This window comes from Bombina bombina, chromosome 9 (genome assembly GCF_027579735.1).
Source record: "Bombina bombina isolate aBomBom1 chromosome 9, aBomBom1.pri, whole genome shotgun sequence".
Classification (NCBI taxonomy): Eukaryota; Metazoa; Chordata; class Amphibia; order Anura; family Bombinatoridae; genus Bombina; species Bombina bombina.
Genome location: NC_069507.1, coordinates 247,749,888 through 247,759,826, shown reverse-complemented (window position 1 = coordinate 247,759,826; position 9,939 = coordinate 247,749,888).

The window sequence follows — 9,939 nt, the reverse complement described above, 5'->3', positions numbered from 1 at the left end:
TTCTAATCTGGGCCTGAAACAAGATGCGCTCATGACCGGAGTTGCAAGCGTTAGGAGGGACCTCATATTTCTGCTCTGCAATGGCGTTTCTGGAAGCGGCCATATAGTGACCTTTTGCGCAGTGATACTCCAATTCCCATGTCCACTCACACCGCAACAGTCCGTATCCGTCCTGGTATCCAAGTGCGGGGCAGGAGGAGAGTGAGTATGCGTGGGTAAGGAACCTACCCCCATCACTAGGTTGCGGTCTGAGCCAGCTGGTGAGTTAGATTCGTGTGTAGGGTAGCTGTTTGTGAGGGGATCGCTAGGATGCCATGCCGTGACCGGTCTCTCTATGTTGCCGACAGCCTCAAGCGGGACAGTCTCTGTATCCTCTACATAGGGGCGCCGCGTCAAATTGTCGCTGTTGCCCCACGCTGTGTCCAGTGTATGTCGGAGGCGCAGGTAATGGTCATCTAGCAGGACTTTTAGCTGGTAATACAGGTTGGCATTGTTAGACTCCATCTGGTAAATAGAAATGCGAAATCCTCTCAAGGTAGATAATATCAGCACTATGTGCTGTGTAACGACAGGCCCAAGCAGGTCCTGCCGGGGGGTATATTGAAGGCCTCAGCCCTAGAGTTTGCTCTGGGAGCTCGCAGTTAACTCTTATCACATCAATTTTGGGCTCATCTGGTGTAAAGGCGGTAATATGACAGGGATCAAAGCAAAAAACAAACAAATGAGCCGGCTAAGCTGTTATACTGTCCAAAAGTAGTCAGAGCACTGGAGCAGGATGGTATTATGCGACCTATCATGGCCGCCGCCCGGAAGTTCCCCCCACCGCTCAACTTTAATAGCACTGCTATTACAGGTTTTCCAAAAACCTTCGTTAGCGGACAATATGGTTGCGTTGAGCTCCATACAGCACACAAAAACCAGCGCTGCTTTGAGCTGGTTTTACGTGCTCGTGCACGATTTCCCCATAGAAATCAATGGGGAGAGCCGGCTAAAAAAAAGCCTAACACCTGCAATAAAGGAGCGTAAAGCTCCGTAACGCAGCCCCATTGATTCCTATGGGGAAAGAAAAGTTATGTTTACACCTAACACCCTAACCTAAACCCTGAGTCTAAACACCCCTAATCTGCTGCCCCGACATCCCCGACACCTACCTACACTTATTAACCCCTAATCTGCTCCCCCAATGCCATCGCTACCTACATTACACTTATAAACCCCTAATCTGCCGCCCCCAATGTCGCCGCAAACCTACATACATTTATTAACCCCCTAATCTGCCACCCCCAACACTATACTAAAGTTATTAACCCATAAACCTCTGGCCTCCCACATCACTATTCCTAACACTAAATAAATATATTAACCCCTAAACCTAACCGTTAGTCTAACCCTAACCCTTAATTTAATATAATTAAAATAAATCCAAATACAAATTACTATCATTACCTAACTAATTCCTATTTAAAACTAAATACTTACCTATAAAATAAACCCTAAGCTAGCTACAATATAACTAATAGTTTAATTTAAATAGGTAGACTAGTTAGTAAATAGTTATTAACTATTTACTGAAAGAGATAAGCACAGCGCATTCCTTCTAAGAGTAAAAGTTTTTATTTGCACATAAAAGCGCTAGTAAAATCACACTTACAGAATAAAAGAAGATTCATGCAAATAATACAATATGTAGCCAACCGCTCTATTCCGCCATCTAACGGATCATCAGCAGGACAGGAACTGGATGGGATAAGCCACAAACGAGATTGGCGCCAGTAAGCACTCGTGGGCACTCCGTCTAGCTGAATGAATCCGGAAGCGTGCGTGACGTCGAGCGTTGATGACCTCAACGCGTTTCGTCCTATAACGTTAGGACTTTCTCAAGAGGGTAGATGTCACTTGTTGCCGGGTAAACTACTAAATAGCAGCGAAGTTGATCTGATTGGTTCAAAGGACAGGTAACCACAAATCATGTAAATAAATAGCATGTGCTATATGCGGTTATACCTAAGCAACAATGAGATGTGAGTGTACAATTTACATAGCATATATAAACATTTCAAACACATTAATTTCATAGCATAATATTTTAAAATGTACGTAAAACAATGGAAACTAAGTGTTAAATAGAATAAAGTAAAATATGATTTAAAAAGATATTGGGACCATATTGAGTAATTTGACCTATAAACAAATGAACACAGAGAACAGGCTGGGGACAGTCTGTAGCAACAATTAACAGGGCAGCCTACTTAAAGGGAAAGATAAGATATTTACATGACAGCATTTAGGTCAAGATCTATATTGAGACCCCTGGGATTCAAAGTGTCTAATTCGTGAATCCAAAAAGTCTCTCTTTGGCGGAGTGTTCTAAGTCTATTTATATGTTTGCTAGGAGGTACCTCTTCAATAATTTTTACTTTGAGGCAGTCGGGATTGGACTTATGTTTATTTTTAAAATGATACGATACACTATGTGTATCAAGTTCATGTGTGATGTTATACTTGTTTTCATTGAACCTCTTCCTCATGGTTCTCTTTGTACGCCCGATATAAATAAGCTTACAGCTACAGCTTAACATGTATACAACATATGTAGAGCTGCATGTAAACCTATTTTTGATGTTATATATCTTTTCTTGCTTGGAATCATGAAAATGATCCTGTTTGCAGATGTGAGAACACATTCCACATCTTGCTACCCCACATCTCTTAGTACCTGTAGAGGGAACTAACCAGTTATCACATATAGTATTTTTCAGGGGTGGTCGCTTTATTGGTCTTAATTTTGATGGAGCCAAAATGTTTTTAAGATCCCTATTTTTCTTGTAGGTAATGGTGGGTCTGTCGGGTAGAGAGTTTCCTAAAATTGGGTCAGCTTTCAAGATGCCCCAATGGGTATTCATTATTTTTTCTCTATATTTGCTGCCCTGACTATATGTCGTAATAAACCTGATGTTATCCACCTTATTTCTCTCTCTAGTAGGTAATGGGTTAAGCATTTCCTGTCTATCCATTTTTTCTACTTTCTTTTTAACCTCCTCTAAAAGTTCCATTTTATAACCCTTTTCTTTAAATCTGTTATCCAGTATGTTTACTTCTTTCTCATAGTCTAGTTGGTGAGTGCAATTCCTCTTAATTCGCTGATATTGGCCTAGTGGTATGTTCTGTTTCCATCTCCTGAGATGGCCACTATTAGCATTAAGTAATCCGTTTTTATCGGTCAGTTTCCTAAAATTCTTTACTGCTACCTGTCTGTTGCCTTAAAAAGTGTGAGATCTAAAAAATCTATATGTTCCCTATGTGTATGAAAAGTGAATTTTAAATTAAAGATGTTGTTATTAATATGTTCCACGAAGTTGGTAATGATGGATGCTTCCCCTATCCAAATGATGATAATATCATCGATATAGCGATGGTAGTGTATAATATTACCTGCAAAGGGATTATTTTGCCAGATGTAATTGGTTTCAAAATTACCCATGTAAATGTTCGCATAAGATGGTGCAAAGGTGGTGCCCATCGCGGTCCCCTGAGTTTGCAAATAGAAATTTCTTTCAAATTCAAAATAGTTGTGGTCTAAAATAAATTTAATGCAAGATAGCAAAAATTCTATTTGTTCAACTACTAATTCACTTTTAAGCAGGACATCTCTAATAGTTTCTACACCCAGATGGTGGGGGATGCAGGTATATAAGGCCGTCACATCACATGTGAGCCAGGTGTAATAATCATCCCAGTCTAGTCCTTCAAAGGTTTTTATTACATGTGTAGTGTCTCTAATAAAAGAAGGAATCTTCTTAACTATAGGTTGTAAAAAGTGATCGATGTATGTAGACAGATTACTAGTGAGGGAGTTGATACCCAAAATAATGGGTCTCCCAGGGGGGTCTCTGAGGGTCTTGTGGACTTTGGGGAGGTGATAGAAGAGGGGGATACTTGGATGTGGTTCTGAAATAAAATTAAATTCATCTTTAGTAATAATGTTTCCAGTTTTGGCCACCTTAAGGATGTTAGATAGTTTTTTGGAAAAGCTTTCCGTGGGATTGAAATTCAATTTTTTGTATGTTTTTGAGTCACCAAGGATATTGAACGCTTCCTTAGTGTACTCGGACCTGTTCTGAATGACTACCCCCCCTCCCTTGTCTGCAGCCCTTATAACTATACTGGTGTCTGCTTTTAGATTGGATAATGTGTGTCTCTCCTCCCTAGTGAGGTTGTCATTAAATCTATTTACCCATTTCCCTTTATTTTGCTCCCATAATTTGGAAAAATCATCATTGACCAATTTGTTAAAGATGCTGATATATTCCCCTTGAGCTCCTACTGGATAAAAGGATGATATTCTTTTAAAATGTGTTTGAATAATTTTAGGGTTATCATCTTCATGGAGACTCCAATCCAGATCAGGCTCCAAACTGGTGCCTGTATCTAGGGTGGGCAGGCTAAGGGGTAGAGGTGTACTGGTTGGGCTATTACTAGAACCTGTACTTGAAATAAAATTATTAGTTTCTATCAATTCCATTGGATTGGATGTTATATATTATGTATTGTTATTGGTGTATGGAGGGTTTTTGATGAAATACCGTTTCAATGTTAACTTCCTTATGTACTGCTGTAGATCAATATATGTTTGAAATTTATTGGGGCCAGCTTTAGGAGCATAGTTCAGCCCTTTAGCCAGAAGATTGGTCTCATTTGTGTCCAATTTTCTATCTGATAGATTGAAAATATTGTCTCTATTTATCTTATTTTGTTCCCTTCTAGTTTTAACTAGTTGTACCTTTCTTCCTGCTCTTGTCCCACGCTTGTTCTTTTTCTCTTTTGGTTGTGGGTTGTGTTTAAAATTTCTAATGAATTTTGGTTGTCTCGTTTCTCCCTCGTTCTTTGGTAGATATGAGGGTCTATATTGATTGAGGGTTCTCCCTCCCTCCCTAAAAAATATTTATCATTATGATTTCTCTGTGTATGTTGAGTATGATATTGTTCATTTTGATATCAATCAATTGCTCTCGGTCTAGCACCCTGTGTATCCCAATTATAGTCATCTTCCCTATTTACTAACTACCTAGTTAAAATAAATACAAATTTACTTGTAAAATAAAACCTAACCTGTCTTACACTAACACCTAACATTACACTACAATTAAATAAATTACATTAATTAAATACAATTAACTTTATTACAAAAAAATAAACACTAAATTACACAAAATAAAAAAGAAATTATCAAATATTTAAACTAATTACACCTAATCTAATAGCCCTATCAAAATAAAAAAGCCCCCCACAAAATAAAAAAACCCTAGCTTACAATAAACTACCAATGGCCCTTAAAAGGGCCTTTTGCGAGGCATTGCCCCAAAGAAATCAGCTCTTTTACCGGTAAAAAAAATACAAACAACCCCCCAACAGTAAAACCCACCACCCACACAACCAAACCCCCCCAAATAAAATCCTATCTAAAAAACCTAAGCTCCCCATTGCCCTGAAAAGGGCATTTGGATGGGCATTGCCCTTAAAAGGGCATTTAGCTCTTTTTCTTTGCCCAAACCCCTAATCTAAAAATAAAACCCACCCAATAAACCCTTAAAAAAAACTAACACTAATCCCTAAAGATCCACTTACAGATTTTTAAGACTGGACATCCATCCTCATCAAGCCGGGAGAAGTCTTCATCCAAGCGGCAGAAGTCCTCAACGAAGACGGGAGAAGTCTTCATCCAAGCAGCAAAAAATGGTCCTCCAGGCGGGCAGAAGTCTTCATCCAGACGGCATTTTCTATCTTCAACCTTCCGAAGCGTAGCGGCTCCATCTTCAAGACATCCGGCGTGGAGCATCCTCTTCATACTGTCCCAGCCGTACACTGAAGGTTCCCTTTAGGGGAAGGTCCCTTGAATTCCGATTGGCTGATTCTATCTTGAATTCTATCAGCCAATCGGAATTAAAGGTGAAAAAATCCTATTGGCTGATGCAATCAGCCAATAGGATTGAGCTTGGGGGGTTGCTTGCATTTTTTTTTTACAGGTAAGACAGCTGATTTCTTTGGGGCAATGCCCCACAAAAGGCCCTTTTAAGGGCTATTGGCAGTTTAGTTTAGGCTAGGGTTTTTTTTATTTTGGGGGGGCTTTTTTATTTTGATAGGGCTATTAGATTAGGTGTAATTAGTTTAAATATTTGATAATTTCTATTTTATTTTGTGTAATTTAGTGTTTATTTTTTTTGTAATTTAGTTAATTGTATTTAATTAATTTAATTTATTTAATTGTAGTGTAATGTTAGGTGTTAGTGTAAGACAGTTTAGGTTTTATTTTACAGGTAAATTTGTATTTATTTTAACTAGGTAGTTAGTAAATAGTTAATAACTATTTACTAACTATTCTACCTAGTTAAAATAAATACAAACTTAGCTGTGAAATAAAAATAAAACCTTAGATAGCTACAATGTAACTATTAATCATATTGTAGCTAGCTTAGGGTTTATATTACAGGTAAGTATTTAGTTTTAAATAGGAATTATTTAGTTAATGATAGTAATTTTTATTTAGATTTATTTTAATTATATTAAAGTTAGGGGTGTTAGGGTTAGACTAAGGGTTAGGGTTAGGTTTAGGGGTTAATAACTTTAGTATAGTGGCGACGGTGACGGGGGTGGCAGATTAGGGGTTAATAATATTTAACTAGTTTTTGCGATGCAGGAGTGCAGTGGTTTAGGGGTTAATATGTATATTATAGTGGTGGCGATGTCCGGAGCAGCAGATTAGGGGTTAATCATTTTATTATAGTGTTTGCGATGCGTGAGGGCCTCGGTTTAGGGGTTAAAAGGTAGTTTATGGGCGTTAGTGTACTTTGCAACACTTTAGTTATGAGTTTTATGCTACAGCTTTGTACTGTATTGTATTGGCTGATTGGAATAGCCAATATAATGCAAGCTCAATCCTATTGGCTGATTGGATCAGCCAATAGGATGAAAGCTCAATCCTATTGGCTGATTGCAACAGCCAATAGGTTTTTTCCCCTTTAATTCCTATTGGCTGATAGAATTCTATCAGCCAATCAGAATGTAAGGGACGCCATCTTGGATGACGTACCTTAAAGGGAAACTTCATTCTTCGTTGACCCTCGTAAGAAGAGGATGCTCCGCGCCGGATGTCTTGAAGATGGAGCTGCTCCGCGCCGGATGGATGGAGATAGAAGATGCCGTCTGGATGAAGACTTCTGCCCGCTTGGATGAAGACTTCTGCCCGCTTGGATGAAGACTTCGGCCCGCTTGGATGAAGACTTCTGCCGACTTCGATGAGGAATTCTGCCGCTTGGATGAGGATGGATGTCTGGTCTTTGAAAACTATAAGTAGGCCGTCTTGGGGTTAGTGTTAGGATTTTTTAAGGGTTTATTGGATGGGTTTTAATTTTAGGTTAGAGACTTTGGGCAGTAAAAGAGCTAAATGCCCTTTTAAGGGCAATGCCCATGGTGGGTTTTACTGTTGGGGGGTGTTTGTATTTATTTTACAGGTAAAAGAGCTGATTTCTTTGGGGCAATGCCCCACAAAAGGTCCTTTTAAGGGCCATTGGCAGTTTAGTGTAGGCTAGGTTTTGTTTTTTTTTTGGGGGGTCTTTTTTGTTTTGATAGGGCTATTAGATTAGGTGTAATTGTTTTTTATATTTGATAATGTGGTTTTTATTTTTTGTAACTTAGTTGTTATTTTTTTGTAATTTAGTAATATTTAATAGTAGATTTAAATAACTTGAGTAGGGTTAGGTTTTTTAATATGTAATATAGTTAATTTAATTGTTAGTTTAATGTAATTGTAGTATAATAGTTAGGGTAGGTTAATTAATAGTTTAATATAGTTTAATTTAATTCTAAAGGTAAGTTTTAATTTGTTATAAGATGGGGATTAGTTAATATTTAATGTAAAGTTAGCGGGTTGTTAGGTTTAGGGGTTAATAGTTAAATTTCGTTTATGGCGATGTGGGGGGCTGGTGGTTTAGGGGTTAATAGGTTTTGTTAGTGGTAGTGATGTGGGAGGCCAGGGGTTTAGGGGTTAATCATTTTATTACAGTTGCAGCGGGGTCTGGGAGCAGCGGGATAGGGGTTAATACATTTATTTAGTTGCGCTGGGCTCTGGGAGCGGCGGGATAGGGGTTAATACATTTATTTAGTTGTGGCAGGGTCTGGGAGCAGCGGGATAGGGGTTAATAAATTTATTTAGTTGTGACTGGGTCCGGGAGCGGCGGGATAGGGGTTAATACATTTATTTAGTTGTGGCGGGGTCGGGGAGCAGCGGGATAGGGGTTAATACATTTATTTAGGTAGCGGCGGGGTTGGGAAGCAGCAGGATAGGGGTTAATAACTTTATTTAGGTAGCGGCGATGTCAGGACGGCAGATTAGGGGTGTTTAGACTCAGGGGCTTAGGGTGTTAGGTGTAAACTTTACTGGTTTTCTACCATAGAAATCAATGGGATATCTGGCAGCATCGAACATAAGCTTTCGCTGCTTTCAGACTCCCATTGATTCCTATGGAATCCGTGGCTTCCAGGGTGGTGGATTGAAAACCAGGTACGCTGGGCCAGAATAGTGGCAAGCGTACCTGTTAGAAATTTGATAACTTGCAAAAGTTGTCAGATAGTGCCGAATTTGTATTTGGAACATCTGTAATGGCGTAAGCATCGATCTGTGTCAGATTGAGACTGGTGGATCATATGTTATGTCACAAATTTCAACTTTTGCCGGTCTGTAGGCTTTGATAACTAGGTCAAATCAGGCTCGCCACAATTACGCTGTGGAATTCCAGCGTATTTGCGGTTGACGGCTTGATAAATATCCCTCAATGTGTGTATTTACTGTAAATATTTAACATTCCAATGTCCTGCACCTAGCAGAATATGTTCTATATATTAATAATTCAATATTCCCATATACATCTCTGTATAGGACTATAGCTATATATAATCATGTATGTGTATATATATATATATATATATATATATATACAGGGAGTGCAGAATTATTAGGCAAATTAGTATTTTGACCACATCATCCTCTTTATGCATGTTGTCTTACTCCAAGCTGTATAGGCTCGAAAGCCTACTACCAATTAAGCATATTAGGTGATGTGCATCTCTGTAATGAGAAGGGGTGTGGTCTAATGACATCAACACCCTATATCAGGTGTGCATAATTATTAGGCAACTTCCTTTCCTTTGGCAAAATGGGTCAAAAGAAGGACTTGACAGGCTCAGAAAAGTCAAAAATAGTGAGATATCTTGCAGAGGGATGCAGCACTCTTAAAATTGCAAAGCTTCTGAAGCGTGATCATCGAACAATCAAGCGTTTCATTCAAAATAGTCAACAGGGTCGCAAGAAGCGTGTGGAAAAACCAAGGCGCAAAATAACTGCCCATGAACTGAGAAAAGTCAAGCGTGCAGCTGCCAAGATGCCACTTGCCACCAGTTTGGCCATATTTCAGAGCTGCAACATCACTGGAGTGCCCAAAAGCACAAGGTGTGCAATACTCAGAGACATGGCCAAGGTAAGAAAGGCTGAAAGACGACCACCACTGAACAAGACACACAAGCTGAAACAACAAGACTGGGCCAAGAAATATCTCAAGACTGATTTTTCTAAGGTTTTATGGACTGATGAAATGAGAGTGAGTCTTGATGGGCCAGATGGATGGGCCCGTGGCTGGATTGGTAAAGGGCAGAGAGCTCCAGTCCGACTCAGACGCCAGCAAGGTGGAGGTGGAGTACTGGTTTGGGCTGGTATCATCAAAGATGAGCTTGTGGGGCCTTTTCGGGTTGAGGATGGAGTCAAGCTCAACTCCCAGTCCTACTGCCAGTTTCTGGAAGACACCTTCTTCAAGCAGTGGTACAGGAAGAAGTCTGCATCCTTCAAGAAAAACATGATTTTCATGCAGGACAATGCTCCATCACACGCGT